General features: G+C 38.3%; 1 pseudogene; it reads right to left on the reverse strand.

Moving 5' to 3' along the window:
• Positions 1–14611: 14611 nt before the first annotated feature.
• LOC107832080 (uncharacterized) overlaps positions 14612–24510 on the reverse strand; it is a 47560-nt pseudogene continuing 37661 nt past the window's right edge.

A 24510-nucleotide genomic window follows, 5' to 3' on the forward strand; every position in this document is an offset into this window, starting at 1 on the left:
AGATAATGCTCATATTGGAGACCATTCTTGAAAATGCGGAGAAGAATAACTTTGCAATCGAGGACTTGATACAAGGCTTGGCTCACAATGATGAACATATCCACACTTTGGAAGAGCTAATGAAAATATTGGTTGAGGCTCACTATGCCCACCAACTTGAGAGTGTGGAAGGAAGCCAAGAAGAGTCCAATTCCGAGGAAGAAAGTGAGCTTTACTTCGAGGAATCAAGAATTGAACCTCCGCCAACCAATTCCATGTGTGTTAATGATGCGAAGAAAAATATGGAATTAGAGTCAACCGGTGTAAACGAAAATGTGGTTGAAATTGACTCTAGTTCGGGGGAAGAAGAGGATGTCAAAATCCGAGAAACATTGCGAGTTGGAGGTTTGAAGTCACATTCCAAGCATCTTTCAACATTGGAATTCTGTGGTGATATGGGAATTGAACTACACGAGTCAATGAGGGATTGCGAGAAGGAAAGGCAACAACCATACATCTTACAATTTGAGGGAACAAGAAGGCAAAATGACATTCCTCACATGAAAGCCAAGAAGTGCAAAATGAAGAAATTAAGTCTTGGCTTGATCATCGACTTACCACCCCTCATCGCTCGTGGTCACAAGATTGATTCCAAGCTAGGTGCCCAGTTCATATCATCCAAGTGGCGAGAAAAGTGGTAAAGTTGACTTGTGTCGTGCTACGATATTAAATGCGGCGCTTGGTGGGAGGCAACCCATCGGTTTTTCAAAAATTTTAATCATTTTTAAAATTTTCTTTTTTTTAGAATAGCTGAGAATATTATTTGTAACTAATCTGCCAAGTTTTATATTTTTTGGAGTTGATTTGAGCAGGTCAGAGTGACCCGGAGAGCCAAAACCAGTAGCTGATGAAAATTGCAGGGGCAATTTTTGCATTTGCGAAACTCATTTCGCATTTGCTAAATTTTCCAGTCGCAATTCCCAACTTTTTGTCGCAATTGCGGCAGAAGCAGATTTCATTGACCTTCACAATTGCGAAGGCTCTGTCGCAATTGCGACTTCTGAGAGGTAAAAATAGACTTTAGCTCATTTTGAACAAAAATGAAGAAAAACGCCTAAGGATCTCAAACTCTTGGCTCCCTCACTCTCATCAATGTAAACTCCATCAACTCTCACTCCTAATTGCAAGGATCCAGGTATGAAAGCTTAATCACTCTTTCTTCTTCTTCGTCTTCATCTTCTCCTTTATTCTTCTTGATTCTCTGCAACCCTAGAGTCCAAATGGGCATCATTCTTTGCCCGGAATTGTTCAAAAAAAATTCAAAACCTACATCGATTTTTGGGTGAGGTTGGTTGAGAGTGTGTGATTATGTTCATTGCTAAAAATTTGGAGAAGTCTGAGTACCCAAAGCTTGTCAAATAGAGGTGAAAGTTTTATGCTTTTTATGTGATTGATGAAAGGTCCGAATGAAATTCTTGGCCGAAACATCGAGATTGTTTTTGATTCATGGTTGTTTGTGAGGTCTAGTGCATGATTTGTTTTTGAATAATGATTGGGTTCATAAAAATTTCTTGGATTGCAAAATTTTAGGTCTTGGTACTGTTGTCTGGAGAAAAGCTTGACTTGGTATGAAGGCTCGCAGTTGCGATGGCCTCTTCGCATTTGCGACTTCGCATTTGCGAAGATTCCATTGCAATTGCGAAAAAAATGCTTTCCTAAGACCTTCACAATTCCCAAACCTGGACATCTCTGAGTCCTTCGCAATTGCAAAGATATCTTCACAATTCCATAACTGGGGTCTTCTGGTATCTTCGTAATTGTGAAGATTCTTTGGGAATTGCGATATCAGAGAGCTAACATTTGAAAATCTAAAAATCCTGAAATTTTTTCTAAGTCTAAGTTTCAACTGTCCGATCATTCCTTTGGCATATTTGAGTCATTTTGCACTATTCTTCATAGCCATACCATGTTTTCACTCTTATCATTTGTTGACAGGTACTATACTTGGAAAATGTGCTCGAACTCTGAAGAATCTGCAAGTTACAACTCCTTGAAAGCTGAACAGAACTTTGACCAAGACCGGTTCTTGTCATTGGAGTGTCAAGAATGGTACTTTGAAAACCTGATCTCGAAGAAGGTGCTCCCAGAAAGAGGTATACTGATGGACTATGTCTAGGAACGTCTTCCCGAGTTCTATCAAAGGCTAATGGCCATGGGTTGGAACTGCTTTGCCCCTCAACCTTGCTGAGGAAATGAGCAATGGGTGAGGGAGTTCTATGCCAACCTCCAAGCTATCTGGCTAAAAAAGTCCAAGATGAGAATTCGAGGCAAAATGGTGCACTTTGGGGCTGAAACTGTGAATCACTTCTATCATTTGCCAAACCACGACATGGCCCCATTCAGGGAAAAAGACTGTGCTTCAGGAGAGTGGTTGGTGTCCAAATTATGTCCGGGTGTAGATGTTCCATGGGTAGCTGAGAAGAGAGGGATCACATCAAAAGAGTTCACTACCGAAACAAAGATATGGCTGGCCATCATATGCAGTCATATCTCCCCCGTGTCAAACATATGGAACGTCCCGGTTATAAGAGCTCAGATGATAGCCTGCATCCTTGACGGTATTCAGCTGAATGTTGGTGAAATCTTCATCAATGAACTGAGGGAGTATCAGATGCAGAATAGTCCTTCATTGATATTCCTATCGCTTATCACTGAGTTGTGCCAATTTGCTGGGGTGGAAGAGGCTCCAGGGGACAATTGGATAGAATCGGGGAAGCCTCTGCATTCGTTGAAGAAGAGAGGAGAGGGCGGCGCAGTGAAGAGCAAAAAGAGAAATATGGGTTCTTCTTCTCAGGTTGATCTGAGTAGTCAGCCATCATCCTCTGCAGAAGGACCATTTGCTATACTTAGTGATGAGATGCGAGTGATTCGCTAGTTAGTAGTTGGCCTTCCATAGGGACCTGGGGAGACATCTGAGGGACCTGCTTACATTTCAAAGAAAGAGTTCCAAAAATACATTGAAGATCGGAGGAAGCAGGGGGATCACCTCAAGGCACTGAGAAGGCATACACTGAGCTGGCCAAGAAGCATGGTGAGTTGAGCAGTTCACATGGCAATCTAGAAAAGGCACACACCCAGATGGTGAAAAGGGAGAAGAAAAGAGACAAATTCTTTACTCGCATGTGGAAGGGTGTGAAGGGGCTATGGAAGGTTCTAAAGCCTCAAGACTGGATACCATTGACCAGGGCTGTAGATGATGATGATGTTCCTGTTGCTTGGCCCGAGGAAGAAGGAGAGGAGGATGATTCTGCCTCAGACAACGAGGAAAGCACTTGATGCAGTATTCAGGGAGCACTTTCCACCATTTTTACTCTATCGTGTTTTGTTTCATTGGGGACATTGAGACATCTTTAGTTGGGGGTGGCTTCTTGCATAATTGTTGTTCTAATATAACTGTGGATATGCCGCAGATTAGTACTGTGATTGTTTTCATTTTGTTGTTAGTATATTTTCATGTGATGTGTTATATTAGTATGTTTATTAGCTTCCTCATTCTTGCTTGTTAATTTTTTTCATTTATTATTATCTTCTTAATTTTTTTTATAATATGTTTTATATTAGTGGCGATATCCTTGGTTTTCTTTATACCACGGTTCTTTTTTCAAGGATGGCAATTTTCTTCTTGAACCGGGTAATTGTAGAAAATTTTTGTCGACTTTTCCCGATGATGGATAGATAGACAACTTTCTTAAGGGAATTAGTCTTGTAGTTTAGATATAGCTATGTTAATATTAGGAAGAATAAATGGTTTGGGTTGGAGTTTGTGCCCATTGACCAAGTTGTGGCTTGCTTGGTACAAATATTATTTGAACTTCAGCATATGAATTTTTGATTGTTGAAAAAGGAAAAATAATTGAAGTAAAGATGTCATAACTTTTAGACTCAAATTTTGGCACTTTGATTCACTAAGTAGCTTTATGTGCTATATGTGACCTCTTTGAGTCATTGGTTTCAATTGGATTTTGGATTTATATTCCACTTGAGTGTTCATGTGCCACATGTAGTGAGAGTATTTGTGAGTTCTTTTGCATTACTTGTAGTTTAGAACTTTCTCGGAATGTGCTTCAAGGCGAAATCATAGACTAACTTGGTTTGAAAATTGATACTAGGCCTTCCTTGGACCGCTATTGTGCCTTAAATTTCCTACCCTTGAATATTTTCCCTAGTCAACCCATTTTGAGCCTTTAACCTTGTTCTTTGGAAATCATGTTACAAGCTTAAATCCTTTGTTCTTAATTGATCTAACTTTTGGCACCTTACCTCCCTAAGTACTTTGAAAGTGTAAACATAGGCTAAAAGCCTAAGTTTGGTGGTGAAGGTTGGGAAAGTTGTGATATGGAAGTTGTTTGAAAAGGTGGAAGGTAGGAAAAAAAATGAAATATAAGTTGTTTGAAAAGGTGGAAGGTAAAAAAAATGAACCCTTCCTTGAGTTTGAAAAGGAAAGAAAACGAAAAAAGTATATATGTAGAATAAAGGGATGTTAAGAAGTTGTGAATAAAGGGAAGACTAGGTGTGGAATGAAAAGTGAAGAAAGGATGGAAAATGTCTTTGAAGGAAGTGGACTTTAATTGTAAATTTTGTAGTGCTTGGGGAGGTTTTGAGTCACTCTAACCAAAATTGTGCCCTACCTTAACCAAAAGCCTAAACTACAACCCTTTAAGTCCTAATTGATTTTGAACCAAGTTGTCTACATTAGTGGAGGAATACATGAAGGGCAAGCCTATGGTACTACTTGTATGCATTTGAACATCTTTTTGAGAGAGAGCTAATTCTTTCCATTTCATATCCCATTTGTGTTTTGAATTAAGATTTATGAGTGTGGGATCCTCTCTTAAATGTGAGGGCACATGAAACTTGAGTTGTGAATTTAACCCCATTTTCAATTGGAAGAAATGACCAAAGAATGAAAAATGTGATAGAGAGGCAAATCTTGAAGCTTTAGTATCATGACTTGATGCTCGACTTTGATTTGCATAGTGCTTGGGCACTTGAAATGTAATGAGGTGCATGAAAAGTGTTCAGCAATTCATATGCATTGGTTTAATTGTTGGTACCAATCGAAGTCATGTATTTGTGCTTAAGGTAGACCTTTTTGGCTTGGCATGATAAGGATATAATGTTGAGTTAAATACTTGGGAAGAGATTTTGTCGTTTTCATTGCTTGAGGACAAGCAATATTTTAAGTTTGGGGGTGTGATAAGTTGGTATTTTACCAACTTATCTTGTCTTTAAACCTATACTTTTGCTATGTTTGAGTGATTAAATCATGTATTTAATGTCATTTACTTCTATTTTACAGGGCGTATGTGATTTAGAAGTAATGGTGAAGAAACCAAGTGAAAACAAGTCAAAAAGAAGCTAAAAAGAGGAAAAATCTGGGCAATGCCCTCAGTGGTCGCATTTGCGACAGAAGCTTGGGAAATGCGAATCCAGCAGTGATGGTAATTGCGAGAATGTCATGGGAATTGCAAAGGAAGGCAAATCAGGCAGTTTTCGCAAATGCAAAGTCAACCAGGACAGTCAACCTTCGCAAATACGAAGCATTCATCGCAAATGCGAATAAAAGCAGTATAGGCGAGGTTGGGAATTGCGAACCTTTGTTCGCAAATGCAAAAATCGTGGATCAGACCTGGGTAATTCTGGAATTTCACATTTTCTGGCCCCAAACCATTTAATACCCGACTAGGCTCATCTTTGGCTTATTTTCAGTTCTTAGGGCTAGAGAGAACAGGTTTTGGAAGCTAGGGCTTTGCACATACACTTTGGTCTTAAAGATTTGAAGCTTTTGGTTAAGATTTTCTTACCCATTTATGTTATTTCTTCATTTCTTTGCTTTATATTGTATATCTAAGTGTGTAGTATTTATTTTCTACACTTGAATCTTGTTTATGGAAATATTCATGTTTAAAGTGTGGATCAAATACCTTGTTGTGCTTATGTATTGAATAATTTTTATCTTTTTATGAAGTGAGTTATTGTTACTTTAATTATACTTGTTCTTTAATGTTTCCAAAGGGATTAGCTAACCCTAGGACTTGCCCATTAACTCTGAATTAATTTTGGAAAAGATAATTTGGAGTTGGGAAAGATTAATTAACAAGAACTTGAGGTTTTAACCCTCATTTTATAGATTCTACCTAGGAATAGGATTGAACTACTTGTAGCCATTCCGGGTGTACTTATTCTCTTAATTGGGTTAGGAATAATTCAATTAGGAAGTCTTGTTAGTCTTCGGAAGAAGCTAATTAAGAATTATTCTTCGTGGCTAATTAACATAAACTCGCTCATATTTGTAAAATCGTGAAATACATTGGATCGTTACTTGAGTGTAATTCCCTATGCATTCATACTTGTAGCCATTGATCATTTTACTGGCTTTCTAGGCGAGTTTACATTTCCGCAATTAGATATAAAACATTTTTCAAACCAAATTCTTAGTGTTTGGCATTGCGCGATAAGCGATTCCTAATCGCCTACACACTGTTCTCTGTGGGATTCGACCCCGACTCATAGTTGGGTATATTATATTGCATGCGACCGTGTCCATTTACTGTTAGTAGCGGCTTTGGCCGTCATCAATGGTCAGGAGGGAAAGACCATCATGAACGTGAGCAGCTCTTCACGAATGCGAAGGCCTACTGGCCGCAATGCATCGCGACCACTACAGGCCCTTCGCGAACGCAAAAAAAGTCGTCCAATGTTTTAAAAACAGAATAAAAAACGGGAATCTTCCATAATTTCATATTTTCAAAAAACACAAGAAGTCTTAGAGGCGATTTTCAAGAGACGAGTTCTTCCCCAAAGTGTTGGTGAATGATTCTAAACCACTTTCTTTCAATTACCTATTGTTTTTCATCAATTTTCAACCTGAAAATCTAGGGTTTTCATGGTAGAAATTGGGATTTTTGTATAATTGAAATTAAGACCTCGATTTGCGGTCAGATCCAGAAACTAATTACATATTTGGGCTCGTGGGTGAATGGGTGAATGAGTTTTGGTCCGAACCTCGAGTTTTGACCAAGCAGGCCCGGGGTCGGTTTTCGACTTTTGGGAAAAAGTTTGGGAAAACTAAATTTATACATCGTAGTTGATTCTTTTAGCAATGATTGATGATATTGAGTTAACTGTGGCTAGATACGATTGGATTGGAGGTGGAAGCTAGAGGAAAAGCGGTATTTGAGGCTTGAGTTTGGTCGTGGAATCGAGGTAAGTGTTGTGGCTAACCTTAGCTTGAGGGATTAGGTATTGTTGCCTTATTTGCTACATGTTTAGTTGTTAAGTACGACGTATAGGTGAGGTGACGAGTATTTATACATTGTTGTCGGGTCATAGCATGCGAGTGAGTCTTATACTTGTGACTGTGATATTCTTTATTCGTATTGTTCCTGCTTAAATTGGTTATTCTTCATGTTAAATAAATTTTATCATGCTTTTCCAGATATTGGATATTGGTTGAGTATTGACTCAAGTTGTGATTTATAATGTAAAGTTAAATGTGGAAACGAGGTTGGTTGTTGATAATTCCCTTGTTGTGTTATTATTGTTATGTTTTGTTTGGGTGAGGAAGAGTATAAAGCACGAAGGGTTATGTCGTGCAAGATATTATCAGTGAGTGTTAATGCACGAAGGGTGATGTCGTACCACATTCTGTAAGTGTTAATGCGTGAACGGTGATATCGTGTCGTTTTTTGATATTGATAATGCACGAAGGGTGATGTCGTGCCATGATTATGAGAGAGTTAATGCACAAAGGGTGATGTCGTGTCATTTCTATTATTTCTTATGGTAAGGACGAGAGTAAAAGCACAAAGGTGATGTCGTGCACGTGTATGCTATGCTATTACTTTCATTGGTTCAAAGCATGATATTTACTATATTTCTGTACTTTACTATTTTCAGAATATTCATAGTTCCCTCAGCATGGTTTTTCGCTTCCTGTTATTATCTGTTAAATTTTTGTTATTGTTATTTTCTCGTATATAATTTAACTGCATATGTTTATGTTATTTGTCATGTCCTATCCTCGTCACTACTTCCCCGAGGTTAGGCTCGACACTTACCAGTACATGGGGTCGGTTATACTGATACTGCACTCTGCACTTTCTGTGCAGATCCCGGTACTCGACTGCACTTATCAGAGTTTGGGTTGCTGCCTTCAGTCCACAGGAGATCCAAGGTAGATCTGTCGGAGTTCACAGACCCTGAAGTCCCCTCCCTCTATCTTATTTCCTTGTTTTCTTTCAGTTCGATAATAGATATAATTTCTTTTGTAGAAACTCTTAGACGTGTGTGGATTGTGACACCGGTCTTTGGGTAGTCATATATTACTATTTTAAACTATTATAAAAAATTTCGCACTTCTTATTTGTTTAGTTTAAGATATTGTTAATTACTTTTTGGGTTAGTGATTAGCGTGTTATATCTGTATCTGTTGTCTTGCCTAGAATTCTAAGAGTTAGGCGTCATCACGATCCCGACAGTGAAAAATCAGGGTCGTGACAAAACTAGTTTCTAGGTTAGCATTCATGTTTAGGTTAAGGGAAAGCTGGTGAATTATGTGTTTAATGAAAGCTCTCTTAACATAAGTGTATGGTATGACAAGGTATACCGTATAAATGAAAAAATAATATTATGTATACATACTAGACTTTTGATCTTCCCATCCGTATAAATTGTATTTAAAAATAAAATACGTAATAGTATAGGTATACATATACGAAGGCCTTTTATCTTCCCACGCATGAGAGAATGATGATTTATGGTATCAATATTTTGGGATAATCAATGTTCATTAACTAATTTGGAGGGAAATATTTTGGAGGGAAAATGGTCATTAAGCCAAATGTGAAATGAAGGGCTTTACTAGTATTTCACCAGTGTGGTCATTGTTGGGCCACGCTGAGTTTGGCCGAATAGCAGCTCTCATTTTATTCCCTTCTATTAGCCTGACACGCTTCCCAACATCCTCAGCTTCCAAAAGATCAGCCCTTCTTTCAACCGTAGCTGAAGAAACTATTCTAGGAAACCTCTCAGAATTGATCCAAGACAGGATTCTGAGAAGATAAGTTGTTGTCAAAGACATCTAGCTCCAAGAAAGAAGTAGTAGAAGATAAGTTACTCTTCCATTTGACAAGGTATAGTGTTTTGTTTTTGTTGGGATAAAAAATAATCTCGCTCAGGAATAATATTCACGACAAATAATAATAACACAAGAGAGTAACAATGACACTAAATATTTTAGCGGGATAAAATACAATACCCGAGTGGAGCAATATTACCACTATAATATTACAACTCAGTAGTGTCAAGAACCTACTACAACTTTGAAAGAAATAATACTCTTTATTTAAAATACCTCACTACAATATTACTACCACTCACTAGTTATCTCACAGACCACAATCTGTGGATTACTCTCACTGCTTTATGCTTCTCTCGTTATTTTGGTGTACTTAAACTGAACGAATGAAGCTCATATTTATAGGCACATTTTCGCCAACCTTTTAGCCAAACAAATTTGACTTTTGCATTGCTTAGTCGCTCATATGCAATTTTCCTAGCAGCCTGTCTTCTCCAACTTTTTCATCTTCTTCTTTATTTCCTTTGGTAGGTGAAGTATGAGCCCCACAAATCTCTCCCTTAATTTTGATTTTTCTTCTTCATTCCAAGTCTTGTTCTCAATCTTTGAAAATCTTCAAACTTGAGAGCCTTTGTGAAGATATCTGCAACTTGATCATGAGACTTCACATATTTGAGCTCGACTTCCTTCTTGGAAATGCATTCTCTGATGAAGTGATATCTTGTATCTATATGCTTGCTTCGATCATGATACACTGGAGTCTTGTGCTGATTTGTTATCAATACAAATCTCTGTAGCTTCCATTTGTGGTAAATTGATCTCCTTTAATAATCTTCTTAGCCAAATAACATGACAGGTACATGATGTTGCTGCTATATATTCGGCTTCACAAGTCGAGAGAGTAACTATGGATTGTTTCTTTGAACTCCAAGAAATAACAGATTTACCCAAGAAAAATATAAAACCAGTTGTACTTTTTCTATTATCAATATCTCCCGCATAATCACTATCACAAAATCCCACAAGGTTGAAATCATTAGAAGAAGAATAAAATAACCCAAAATCGATCATACCTTTTAGGTAACGAAGAATTCTTCTAGTAACCTTCAAGTGAGTAGAGGTAGGAGCCTCCATGAATCGACTTACTACTCCAACTGCAAAAAGTATATCTGGCCTGGTACAAGTCAAGTACCTCAAACTTCCCACAAGTCTTTTGAAGAATGTGGGATCCACTTTTTTTCCTTCATCAAACTTGGACAATTTTGTCCCACTTTCCATCGGTGTATTCACGGGGTTGCAATAGAGCATGTTGAACTTCTTCAATATCTCTTTTGTATAGCTTTCTTGAGAGATAAAATTTCCATCCTCCATCTGCTTCACTTCTAGGCCCAGGTAATATGACATGGGCCCTACGTTTGTCATCTCGAATTCACGGGACATATCTTTCTTGAAAGCTTCAAACAAACTTGGGTTATTACCTGTAAAAATAAGATCATCAACATAAAGACAAACAAGTAAGATATCTCCATTAGTATGAACTTTAAGGTAAATAGCATATTCATAGAGACAACGAGTTAACCCATTGTCTTGAAAATACTTGTCAATGCAACTATTCCATGCTCGTGGGGCTTGCTTTAATCCATATAAAGCTTTCTTCAACCGCAACACTTTATCTTCATGATTTTTAACCACGAAGCCCAATGGATGTTCAACATAGACTTCTTCAAGATAGCCATTCAAGAAGGCTAACTTGACATCTAGTTGATGAATCTTCCATTTCATTTGCGCCGCCAAAGAGATCAGCAAATGAATCGTCTCCATGCGGGCAACAGGTGCATAGACTTCTTCATAGTCGATGCCTTGCCTTTGCTTGTAGCCTTTAGCCACAAATCGTGCCTTATATCTCTCCACATCTCCATTAACATTCTTCTTTGTCTTGTATACCCATTTCACTCCAATTGCTTGATGACCCTTGGGAAGAGTTGTTAACTCCCAAGTGTTGTTCTTCTCTATTGACTCGATCTCCTCCTCCATGGCTTGTCTCCACTTGTTATCTGTAACAGCTTCATGAAAGTTCATTGGTTCACTGTCAGCAAAGAGACAATATAAAGAATCAAAATTAGTAACTTCTTCTGTGTCCTCATAGAGCTCTTGAATACTCCTTGTCCTTTGCGGCTGTTCATTTGAATTTCTTGAGAAGAGGGAGATGCAACATTGGTTGGAGAAAGAGGTGGAGTTGTATCTTGCACAGGTTCCACGATTTCTGGTTCTTCTTCATCACCAAAGTATGGAAGAAAATCATATGAAGTTTCTTCATGAGCTTCCCAGTTCCATGCCAATTCTTCATTAAATTCAACATCGCGACTTACCACCACCTTGCCGCTATTTGGGTTGTATAGTTTGTAGCCTTTTGAACTCGTGTCATAGCCAATAAATACATGCTTGACACTTCGATCGTCAAGCTTCTCTCTCCCTTGATGTGTCACATGAGCATAGGCTATGCTCCTAAAGATTCTCAAGTGCTTGACACTTGGCTTTATTCCACTCCATGCTTCTTGAGGGGTTTGATCTCTAACATTTCTTGTTGGAGACCTGTTATTCAAATAAACTGCACAAGAAACAGCTTCGACCCAAAATTCCTTGGGCATACTTTTAGCTTTCAACATACATCTAGCCATATTAAGAGTAGTTCGATTCTTTCTCTCTGCAACACCATTTTGTTGAGGTGAATAAGGTACCGTTATAGGTCGACAAATTCCATGAAGTTGACAGAAGTCATTAAATTCGTTTGAGGTAAATTCGCCTCCTCTATCGGACCTTAGAGCTTTAATTTCATACCCACTTTCTTTCTCCACAAGTACTTTGAAATTTTTAAAAGCAGCAAAAGCTTCAGATTTTTTGTTCAAGAAATAAACCCAAGTCTTTTTACTAAAGTCATCAATGAAAAGCAGAAAGTATTTTCTTTTACCAAAAGAAGGTGGATTGATTGGTCCACACACATTAGTGTGGACAAGGTGGAGCGGCTTGGTTGATCTTGACATGGCCTCCTTTGGAAAACTCCTTCTTGCATGCTTTCCAAGAAGACAAGCTTCACACAATTGATTGGGATGGTTGATTGATGGTATCCCATGCACCATGTTCTTTTCTCCCATTGATTTGAGCGCTTCAAAATTTAAGTGCCCAAATCGCATGTGCCAACACCATGATTCATCTTGCACATTAGCCTTCAAATACTTTGCATCAATTGTTTTAAGATTCAGAGAAAATAATCTATTCTTTGCCATATGCACTTTAGCAATTAGAATTCCACCTGAATCTCTAAGCCAAAGATGCATATTTTTCATATGGATATCATACCTCTTTTCAAGAAGTTGTCCCAAACTCAAAATATTTATATTTAAATTTTGGCACATAATAAACATCTTGAATTAACTTGTGACTACCATCTTTACAGGAGATCAGAATCGTACTTATCCCTTCGATTTGAACCTTTGAGGTATCTCCAAAGGACACATTACCTCTCACCGTTTTATTGATCTCCACAAACTTCTCTTTGCATCCACACATATGATTGCTTGCTCCATTGTCCAAATACCATGAGTTGCAATCATCTCTGTCTTCTTCCTTGAGTGCCATCAACAAAGTTGACTCATTTTCTTCTTTCTTATTGTCAATAAGGTTAGCTTTTTCTTCAATATTGCTACGACATTCCCAAGAGTAATGACCAAATTTATGACAATTATAACACTCAATTTTTGATTTGTCATACCTTTGTCCATTATTTCCTTGGTAGTAGCCATGTCCTCTTCCTCCTCTATGTCCACGACCACGACCTCTGAATGTTTGGTGGATTTTAACTTCATTGTTGAAGTTGTTACCGTTACTTCTTCCTCTTCCATGACCGCCACAGCCTCGTCCTCGTCCATTTCCTCGATAGCTTGTTTCACCTCCACAATCTTTGAAGGATGCCTGAGTTTTAAGAAGTTGCTCCAATGGCACTTCTTTTCTCCTTTTGATCTTTTCTTCGTGGGCTTGTAAAGAACCTTCTCATTGCTCCACCATCATAGAGTCTAAATCTTTAGACTCCTCAATAGCACATACCACAAAATCAAATTTAGGTGTTAAAGTGTGAAGGATCTTTTCTACCAGACGGACATCTTCTATGTCCTCCCCGTATCTTCTTAGTTGATTTACAACAGCCTTCACTTTTGAAAAATAATCCGAGATGCATTCGGATTCTTTCATTTTTAAAGCTTCAAAATCAACCCTTAGAGTTTGAAGTTTTACCTTTTTCACCTTGTCAACTTCTGGAAGAGAATTTTGTAAAATCTCCCAAGCATCCTTTGAGGTGGTAGCATCTGCCACCTTCTCAAACATGGCATCATCCAAATATTGGTGGATGAGCGTGAGGGCTTGTTGATCCTTCTTCCTTGTCTTTGCCAAGACCTCTTTTTCATTTTGAGGCAGAACTTCCTCATTATCAGGTTTTGCATACCCTCTGTCTACGATTTTCCATACATCCTGAGAGCCAAGGATGGCTTTCATACGTAGACACCATTTCTCATAATTATCTTTTGTCAGACGGGGGTACTGAAAAGATAATGGACCATTATTTGCCATGGCTCTGATACCACGTTGTTGGGATAAAAAATAATCTCGCTCAAGAATAATATCCACAGCAAATAATAATAACACAAGAGAGTAACAATGACACAAAATATTTTAGCGAAATAAAATACAATACCCGAGTGGAGCAATATTACCACTATAATATTACAACTCAGTAGTGTCAAGAGACTACTACAACTTTGAAAGAAATAACACTCTTTATTTAAAAATACCTCACTATAATATTACTACCACTCACTGGTTATCGCACAGACCACAATTTGTGAATTACTCTCACTGCTTTATACTTTTCTCGTTATTTTGGTGTACTTAAACTAAATGAATGAAGCTCATATTTATAGGCACATTTTCACCAACCCAACCAATCTGATTGGTTCATCAATTTGTAAAGTCCAGATTTCAGCCGCCCTTATTGAAAAAATTTCAGCCACCCTAATCTGACTTCACCAACTTTTTTAATTTCTTCTTTATTTCCTTTGGTAGGTGAAGTATGGGCCCCACAGTTTTTGCCTTTTTTATTTTTATTTTTTCTTGTCCAAACACATTTAAACTATTATTTTTTGAACAAAACAAAACAATAAACACAAAATAGATTACCTCAAGCCACTGTATCCAAGCCATTAGTTCACTTGTAATTAATACTCCTCACTCCTCAAAGGCTCAAACTAGCTATGCTTTCAAACCTCAAATTGTCCATGTAAAATAAATACTTATTTAGTGAGATGGGTTTAAATAAAGCAATATAATTATTATTATTATTATATACTCTCTAATAAAGCAACTATATTACAAACTTTGATAACACAAATGTAAACGCAGACACAAAATAAAGCTTAAAAGTGAACATAGGAATAGCCAAATCCATTACGCCAACGTCTTCTTATCCTTGACATCTGAAATTTGGATAAAATAAGATAGTGAGTCAAACACTTTTCAATTACTAGCCAGTAAGTAAGTTGTTATAACAAAAAGTATGAAAACTAAGATATTAGTAGTTACAATAACACTAAAGCTTGACTTGAGTACCTGAAGTTCTGAAATCAAATCATCCTTGGTGCTTCTTTCGCCTTTGCATAATAATTCTGTGCTCAAGTTCTTCAATAATTCTTGCAAGCCATTTCAGATTTCCAGATGAAATCATGAAATATATTATGGACAATCCGATACACAGTACACTACCATATCCCATAAGAAAAGCGTTCCAAAAATCATTGAGAAATTCAGAAGTGCTTTCTTGATCATCTAAGGAAGATACAGTATTATTTGTCTCTGATACCCGATCTTTGCCACAACCTTTCGAAAGTGGGAATCCACGTAATCCATTATTACCTTCATATGAGTTATTCTCAAAGGTTTGAAATTGAGGTCCTTGAGGTATGCATCCTTGGAGATGATTGTTGGATAGATTTAAGAATGCAAGAGACGTAAGAAAAGCAAGTTGTTGTGGTATCGCTCCTGAAAGCTGATTAAATGAAAGGTCCAGTGACTCGACTACAGATAAATTTCCGAGTGAATTCGGTATATGACCTTGCAACCGATTGTGAGATAAGTTCAAAAACCGAAGTGCAATGAGATCTCCCATAATACTTGGAATATGTCCTTCAAATCTGTTACTTGAAAGATCAATAGCGGTGTAAACTGTCAAAATTTGAACAAGTTCAAGATTTCGTCCCTTGGTTGCAAGTGTTACAGAATCTTGGTAATACCTATCTCCAATATATGTTGGTTCCTTCAATGTTTGATCAATTGTCCTCATGGATTTCAATTGTTGAAACAAGCTCGTTGGTAAGTTTTCCGTGAAGGCATTGTAAGAGAGATCTATGATTCGAAGCTCAGGAAAATTTTTGATCCTTGAAGTTCTAATGGCCCCATGCAATTGATTTGATCTCAAGCTTAAAACTTTCAGGTTTGGAAGAGTTCCCAACCACATCGGGAATGTGTCATTGAGGTAATTATCTCCTAAATCAAGAACTTGCAACTGTTTGCAATTAGCCAAAGATCGGGAAATTCTCCCCTCCAGTTCATTGCCACGCAAGTTGAAACTTTTGAGTACACTGCCAGCGCTAAAGGTTGTTGGAAGAGTCCCGAAAAGACTGTTGTGGTGCATATCCAAAATGCGGAGGCTGTTGATATTACCCAAACATTGTGGAATTGCTCCCCTCAAATTGTTTCTTGCTAAAACTAGAGTTTGCAGTGATGTCACATTGCAAATAGACAAAGGGATGACACCGGTAATTTTGTTTCCATCCATTCTTAGTACTGTGAGATTTTCACTTTTCCACCAGTCAGGTGAAAGTTCACCTGAAAAGTGGTTGTCACTAAGAGAAAGGACAACAAGATTCGGGTGCACTCCAAATGCCTCTACAAGATTACCCCATAATTTGTTGTCGTCAAGCCTTATTCCTTTTAGCTTTGTGCAATTTTTCAAGCAATCTGGTAATTTCCCATTGAATTTGTTCCTATTTATTATCAACTCCTCAAGAGCAAAATGTCTGCATAATCCAGGAGGTACTTCACCAGTGAAGCTGTTATTTGACAAGCTGACAGTGGACAATTGAGAACTGTTCTTTCCAAAGTCCTTTGGGACATTGCCTGAGATATTATTGCTATATACAGAAAAAAACATCAGACAACTGAGGTCAGAAATGCTGTCCGGCAGCTCACCACTAAGCCGATTGCTGTTGATGTCGAGGGTTTGCAGTGATGTCAAGTTGCCAATCTCAGGAGGAATGGTTCCACTAAGATTGTTCGGGAAAAGATGCAGCGTTGTTAGATTGGTCAGGTTTCCAATGGTTGGAGGTATTGTGCCTGAAAGATGGTTTTCAGAGACATCTAGCTCTAACAAGTTTTGCAAGTTTCCAATCAGATAGGGAATAGAACCAGTGAAATTGTTAAGATAGAGGTAAAGATATTTGAGGCTTTTCAACTGACTGATTTCAGGTGGAATTTTTCCAGTAAAGGAATTGTTATGAAGCATCAAAGCTATCAACTCAGTCCAATTGCTGATGAGATACGATGAGATTTCACCAGAAAGATTATTACCGTTCAAACCCAATTGAGATAACTTGGTCAGAGAAGACAAGGATATAGGCAATGGTCCTTCCAACACATTCTCTGACAAAAACAAGACGGTGAGGTTAGTACACATGAGGCCAAGCTCAGAAGGAATGGTTGAATTCAAACGATTCTTTCGAAGATCTAGGTGATGAAGACTTCTGAGTCTGCCTATAAAAGATGGAATCTTTCCTTGAAATGAATTGTTGAAAAGTACAAAAACTTCAAGACTGGTGATCGAACCAATTTCATCAGGAATTAAGCCAGAAAACATGTTGCTGCCAAGCTGAAGTTCTTTTAATTTGGACTGTTGCGGAAGCCAAATGTATATAGTGTGAATAAGTCACAATTACTATACCAAAAATTATGAGAGCCACCAAATAATAAATAAGATAATAAAGCAACAATAAAGGGAACACCAGAATTTATGAGGTTCGGCTAATTTTGCCTACTCCTTAGACACAACCAATATTTTATTTCACTCCAAAAATACAAGTGAAATAATACTAAAGAGAGAAGATACAAATGTCTTAAACAGATGAGAAGGCAAATGAGAGGTATGTTTAAATCCCAAACATTAAGTCTTCTTTTATAGGGGAAAACCCCTCAACCCTTCTTTTCCCACAGATGTGGGACAAAAGGTTTTGCCAAATTCAACAAATCTCCACCTTGGCAAAATTCCACATCTTCAATTTTCTCTCGATAACAAATTTTGATTGTGTCTTCATCTTCAATCTTCAGTTTTCAACAATGATGATCAAATCCAAACAATGTTGAAACTTGACTGCAGTCACCACCTTTGTCAGCATATCAGCAGGATTCTCCGTAGTATGAATTTTCTTCACTGTGACTCCACCTTCTTCTATGATTTTTCGTACGAAATGATACCGAACATCAATGTGCTTCGTCCTTGCATGATAAACTTGGGTCTTCGCTAATTGAATAGCACTTTGACTATCACAAAAAATTGTGATACCCTTTTGTTCAACACCAAGCTCATTTAGCAATCCTTGAAGCCAAATTGCCTCTTTCACAGCCTCTGTAATAGGCATGTACTCTGCCTCTGTTGTAGACAAAGCAACTGTTGACTGCAAAGTAGACTTCCAACTAACTGGTGCCTTTGCAAAAGTAAACACATAACCAGTAGTTGATCTTCGTTTGTCCAGATCACCCGTAAAATCTGAGTCACAATATCCAACTACAGATTGATTGTCTTTCTGCTCAAAAACTAACCCGACATCTACAGTATTATGAATATACCGTAGAATCCACTTCACAGCTTGCCAATGCTCCTTCCCTGGATTGTGCATATATCTGCTAATAACTCCAACAGCTTGTGAAATGTCAGGCCTTGTGCAAACCATTGCATACATCAAGCTACCAACAGCATTTGCGTATGGTACCTTTAACATATACTCTCGTTCAGCTTAATCCATTGGCGACATAATAGTACTTAGCTTAAAATGGGAAGCAAGTGGAGTACTAACTGGCTTAGTCTTGTCATCTATGCCAAAACGTTGAAGTACTCTCTTCAAATATTCCTTTTGAGATAAACAGAGTTTCTTTGAACGTCTATCTCTAATTATCTACATGCCAAGAATTTTCTTTGCCTCACCCAAATCCTTCATCTCGAACTCCTTCTTCAGTTGAATCTTCAACTTATCAATTTCTTCCGAATTCTTGGAAGCTATCAACATATCATCAACATATAGGAGAAGATATACAAAGGAACCATCTTTAAGCTTGCGCAAATACACACAACGATCGTATTTGCTTCTCTTGTACCCTTGCCGCAACATAAACTCGTCAAATCGCTTGTACCATTGTCTAGAAGATTGTTTCAATCCGTACAACGATTTTTCAAGTTTGCATACCATATTTTCTTTTCCAGCAACTTTGAATCCTTCTGGCTGAGTCATGTAGATTTCCTCCTCCAAGTTTCTATGTAAAAACGCAGTTTTTACATCCATCTGAACTAGTTCCAAATCTAATTGTGCTACCAAAGCCAACATAATTCTAATGGAGGAATGTTTTACAACTGGAGAAAACACTTCATTGTAATCAATTCCCTCCTTTTGAGCATATCTTTTGGCCACCAATCTTGCTTTGTAGCGAACATCTAATTGGTTAGGAAATCCTTCTTTCTTTGCAAATACCCATTTGCACCCAATTGCTTTCTTTCCCTTCGGGAGATTGGCCAATCTCCACATATAATTCTGATGAAGGGACTGTATTTCATCATTCATGGCAATCCTCCACTTATCTTCTTCTGAACTTTGGACAGCGTCTTTATAAGTGGTAGGAACATCATCAGCTACAATTGAGGTTGCACAAGCAACCGTCTCTTTGAGACGAACAGGTTTCGTTATTGTTCTTTTTGGCCTGCTGGTTGCTATTGATTCAAGTTGTTGTTGAGGTTCCTGAGTTGGAATCTCCTCTAGTGGCTCTCCTTCCAGAGGGTAATCTTCATTTGTTTCCTCCTCTGCTTCTTGTGTAGGAAAAATAAATTTTCCCTCAAACTCCACCTGCTTAGAAGCACCTTTATTTTGTTTGGTATCTTCTGTTACCTTATTTACCATAGCAGATTCATCAAAGGTAACATCCCTGCTGAATATTACTTTATTTGTCATAGGACACCATAAGCGATATCCTTTGACTCCAGAAGTAATTCCCATAAAAATAGCCTTCTTTGCCCTTGGATCCAATTTTGACTTTGTCACATGATAATATGCAGTTGAGCCAAACACGTGCAAAGAGTCATAATCTACAGCAGACTTTCCATACCATTTTTCAAATGGTGTCTTGCCATCAATAGCAGCAGATGGTAAGCAATTAATGAGGTGGCATGCATATGTAACTGCCTCAGCCCAAAATTCTTTGCCCAAGCCAGCATTGGACAACATACACCGTACCTTCTCCAGCAAGGTCCGGTTCATACGTTCTGCCACTCCATTCTGTTGTGGTGTATGTCTAACAGTGAAGTGTCGGACGATGCCATCATTTTCACAGACCTTATTGAAATGATCATTTTTGTATTCACCTCCATTGTCTATGCGAATACACTTGATCCTCTTTCCTGTTTGATTCTCCACCATCGTCTTCCATTTGGGAAATATTCCCAACACTTCATCTTTGCTCTTCATTGTATACACCCATACTCTTCGGGAAAAATCATCAACAAAGGTTACAAAATAGTGCTTCCCACCCAATGAAGGTGTTTTGGAAGGACCCCAAACATCAGAGTGTACATAATCCAAAATGCCTTTAGTATTATGGATCGTTGTACCAAATTTAACCCTTGTCTGTTTCCCTTTAACACAATGCTCACAAAACTCCAAGTTGCAAGCCTTGACTCCTTTTAACAATCCTTGATCTGATAGAGTTTTCAAGGATTTTCCTCCAGCATGTCCCAAGCGCATGTGTCATAGCTTGGTTGTTTCTGCCTCTTTGTCGTCACTGGATGTCACTGTCGCTGTCCCAATAACTGTACTGCCACGATAGCGGTACATATTATTATTCTTCCGATTAGCCTTCATTACCACTAGTGCACCGGAGCATACTCTCATCACTCCATTTTCTGCAATGATTTTGAACCCTTTTGATTCTAGGGCTCCTACAGAGATGAGATTCTTCTTCAAATCTGGTACATATCGAACATCTGTTAATGTTCTGATCATTCCATCATGGTTCCTTAATCGTATTGAACCAATGTCATATGAGGTAAGAGGGTTGTTATCCGCTGTGTGGATGACTCCATATTCTCCTTCTTGAAATTCCACAAACCAGTCCCTGTTGGGACACATATGATGGCTACAAGCCGAGTCCATCAACCATATGTCTGATGATGTTAATGACTCTGTTGTAACTAATGAGAAGTTTGAATCATCACAATCAGCTACATTTGAATCAATAATGGACTTTCCATTGTTATGTTTGGCCTTATTCTTCAGCTTCGGACAGTCTTTCTTCCAGTGCTCTTTTTCTCGACAAAAGGCACATTCATCTTTGCTGGGTCTGGATCTTGACTTGGATCTTCCCTTCTTTTTCCTCGTTTGATTTTGAGTACGACCCCTCACAAATAGTGCTTCTCCTTCTCCGCCCTTCTGTTTTTCTCGCTTTCTTTGTTCATAGCTGTACAAAGCCGAACAAACTTCTCTAAGAGAAACTTCGTCATTTCCATGGAGTAGTAGTTTCAAGGTGCTCGTACTCATCAGGAAGTGACGCCAACAACATCAAGGCCAAGTCACCATCATCATAAGTTGTATCTATATTTTGCAAATCTGTGACCAACTTATTGAAACTGGTAATATGTTCATTCATCGTGGTACCAGGAACATACGTGAAGTGAAACAGTCTCTTCTTCATGTACAATTTATTTTGACTGTTTTTCTTCAAAAATTTATCCTCCAGTGCTTTCCATAATTTACTTGCAGAAGTTTCCTTTTGTGTATGGATATTTCTGCTCTCTAGCAAGGTAGGATCGAATGGTACCGCAAGCAACACGGTTGAGAATCTTCCAATCTTCTTCTCCAATAACATCTGGTTTCTTTTCTTCAATGGCTAGATCTAGCCCTTGTTGAAAAAGGACATCTAGAACCTCGCCTTTCCACATTCCAAAATGTCCGGACCCATCAAAAATTTCTACCGCAAATTTCGCATTTGACACAATTCTTGTCATAAGTGAAGATGCCAATGATGACGTATTGTTGACACTTGATGTAGATTCTTCTTGTTTATTGTCTCTCATATTTGACACAAATATTATTTAATAGCTGACGACACAAATCAAGATTATTTCCTTTCTGGTGTGGAAGATCAGACTAAGCTGCAACCACAGAGCATACTCAGACAGAACCTTGACTCAGTTACCAAGATAAATCTTTTCTGATGTGGAAGATCAGACTATGCTGCAACCACAGAGCATACTTAGACAGTACCTTGGTTCTGATACCAATTGTTGCGGAAGCCAAATGTATATAGTGTGAATAAGTCACAACTACTATACCAAAAAATTATGAGCGCCACCAAATAATAAATAAGACAATAAAGCAACAATAAAGGTAACACCAGAATTTACGAGGTTCGGCTAATTTTGCCTACTCCTCGGACACAACCAATATTTTATTTCACTCCAAAAATACAAGTGAAATAATACTAAAGAGAGAAGATACAAATGTCTTAAACATATGAGAAGGCAAATGAGAGGTGTGTTTAAATCCTAAACATTAATCCTTCTTTTATAGGGAGAAAATCCCCCCAACCCTTCTTTTCCCACCATGTGGGACAAAAGGTTTTGCCAAATTCAACATGGACAACTTGGAAAAATCTGGTGATGGTGAACCTTGAAAGGAATTAGACGAGAGATTGAGGTACTCAAGCTTGTCCAAGTTGGTGAATATTGTTTCTGGGATTGAACCGTTCAAATGGTTTAGTGATAAATCGAGGTAAGTCAGATTATGGCAACGGAGTACAAATTCAGGGAATTCTAATCTTAGTTCATTGTAACCAAAGCTCAAATATGTTAACAGAGGCATATGCTCCATTTTAGACCAATCAGGAGTTTCTAAGTAATTTGATCCAAGATCCAAGTGCCATACCTTCTGAAGATGGCTAATTTGATACGGAATAACACCAACGATATTGTTGTTATAAAAACTGAGATATTCAAGTTGTGTTAACTTCCCAATCTCTTCTGGTATGACACCCTCCAAGAAATTGTTGCTCAGGTCCAAGAAAGTGAGCATAGTAGCATTGCCAATAGTCGATGGTATCGATCCACTGAAGTTGTTGCTATTGAGATTAAAACTCGTGAGACTGGGAAATGAAGTGAAGTCAAGCTGATAAAGAGAGCCTGAGAGACCCGCACTAGAAAGATTGATCTCCGAAATGGTTCCACCGGCGTTGCAGACAATAGATGTCCAATTGCAGAAGTTTCCGAGATTGGAAATGGACCATGAATGATGATGTCCATCTCATTGAAGAAGTATTAGGCATGTGCCTAATAAGAGTTTTCTTTGGTTTGGTAGCCAACTTTGTTGACTTGGTTTGGTTGGTAGCCAACCTTGTTGAATTTCTTTGGTTTGGTTGCCAACTTTGTTGAATTGTGAAAAGTGTGTGTAAATTGTCAAATATTGTAGGCTTTAGAGGGTGAAACTTTGGCTATAAAAGGAGAGCTTCAACTCTCATTTCTTCACACCAACAAAGAGAGAAAGAAAGAGTGAGGTTTCACAGACAAGGTATAAGAAAATAGTCTGTGAGGAAAATAGAGAGAGAGCGATATTGTAGTGAGGTGGGAATATCAAAAGAGGGTTATTTCTTTTGAGTGTTGTAGTGGTCTTTGGAGTATTTACCTCCGACCTACAAAGTTGTAAAATTCCTTACTATAGTGATATCAGTTGCTCCTCTCGGGGTCGTGGTTTTTTCCCTTATTCAGAAGGGTTTTCCACGTAAAAATTTTGGTGTCATTGTTACTCTTTTATTCTTGTTAATTACCGTATCTCGGTGCTACATTATTATTCCGCTTTATTACCGTGAATATTATTTTGGTAAGGGGTTTATTCCCAACAACTGGTATCAGAGCACGGGTTCTGCTCGTTCACTGAAATACTATTCACTGTCGGTAGTACTATACTTGGTGAAAAAATAAAAATGTCCGGAGTAAAGTACGAGGTAGCAAAATTCAACGGAGATAACGGTTTCTCAACATGGCAAAGAAGGATGAGAGATCTGCTCATCCAACAAGGATTACACAAGGTTCTAGATGTTGATTCCAAAAAGCCTGATACCATGAAAGCTGAGGATTGGGCTGACTTGGATGAAAGAGCTGCTAGTGCAATTAGGTTGCACTTATCAGATGATGTGGTAAATAACATCATTGATGAAGACACTGCACGAGGAATTTGGACAAGGTTGGAAAGCCTATACATGTCCAAAACGCTGACAAATAAATTGTACCTGAAGAAGCAGTTATACGCCCTACACATGAGTGAAGGTACGAATTTTTTGTCACATTTAAATGTGTTTAACGGACTAATCACACAGCTTGCCAACCTCGGAGTGAAAATCGAGGAAGAAGATAAAGCCATCTTGCTATTGAACTCGTTGCCATCTTCGTACGATAACTTGGCAACAACCATCCTGCACGGTAAGACTACTATTGAGTTGAAAGATGTCACATCGGCTCTTCTACTCAATGAGAAGATGAGAAAGAAGCCTGAAAATCAAGGACAGGCTCTCATCACAGAAGGTAGAGGCAGGAGTTATCAAAGGAGTTCGAACAACTATGGTAGATCCGGAGCTCGTGGGAAGTCAAAGAACCGATCCAAATCAAGAGTCAGAAATTGCTACAACTGTAATCAACCAGGTCACTTCAAAAGAGATTGCCCAAATCCAAGGAAGGGCAAAGGTGAAACCAGTGGCCAGAAGAATGACGACAACACAGCCGCCATGGTGCAAAATAATGATAATGTTGTCCTCTTTATAAATGAGGAAGAGGAATGCATGCACCTGTCAGGTTCAGAGTCGGAATGGGTGGTTGACACAGCGGCATCTCACCATGCCACACCGGTAAGAGATCTTTTTTGCAGATATGTAGCAGGTGATTTCGGCACAGTGAAAATGGGTAACACAAGTTACTCAAAGATTGCGGGGATTGGTGACATTTGTATCAAGACAAATGTCGGATGCACATTGGTTCTAAAGGATGTGCG

This window comes from Nicotiana tabacum, chromosome 20 (assembly GCF_000715075.1).
Source record: "Nicotiana tabacum cultivar K326 chromosome 20, ASM71507v2, whole genome shotgun sequence".
Classification (NCBI taxonomy): Eukaryota; Viridiplantae; Streptophyta; class Magnoliopsida; order Solanales; family Solanaceae; genus Nicotiana; species Nicotiana tabacum.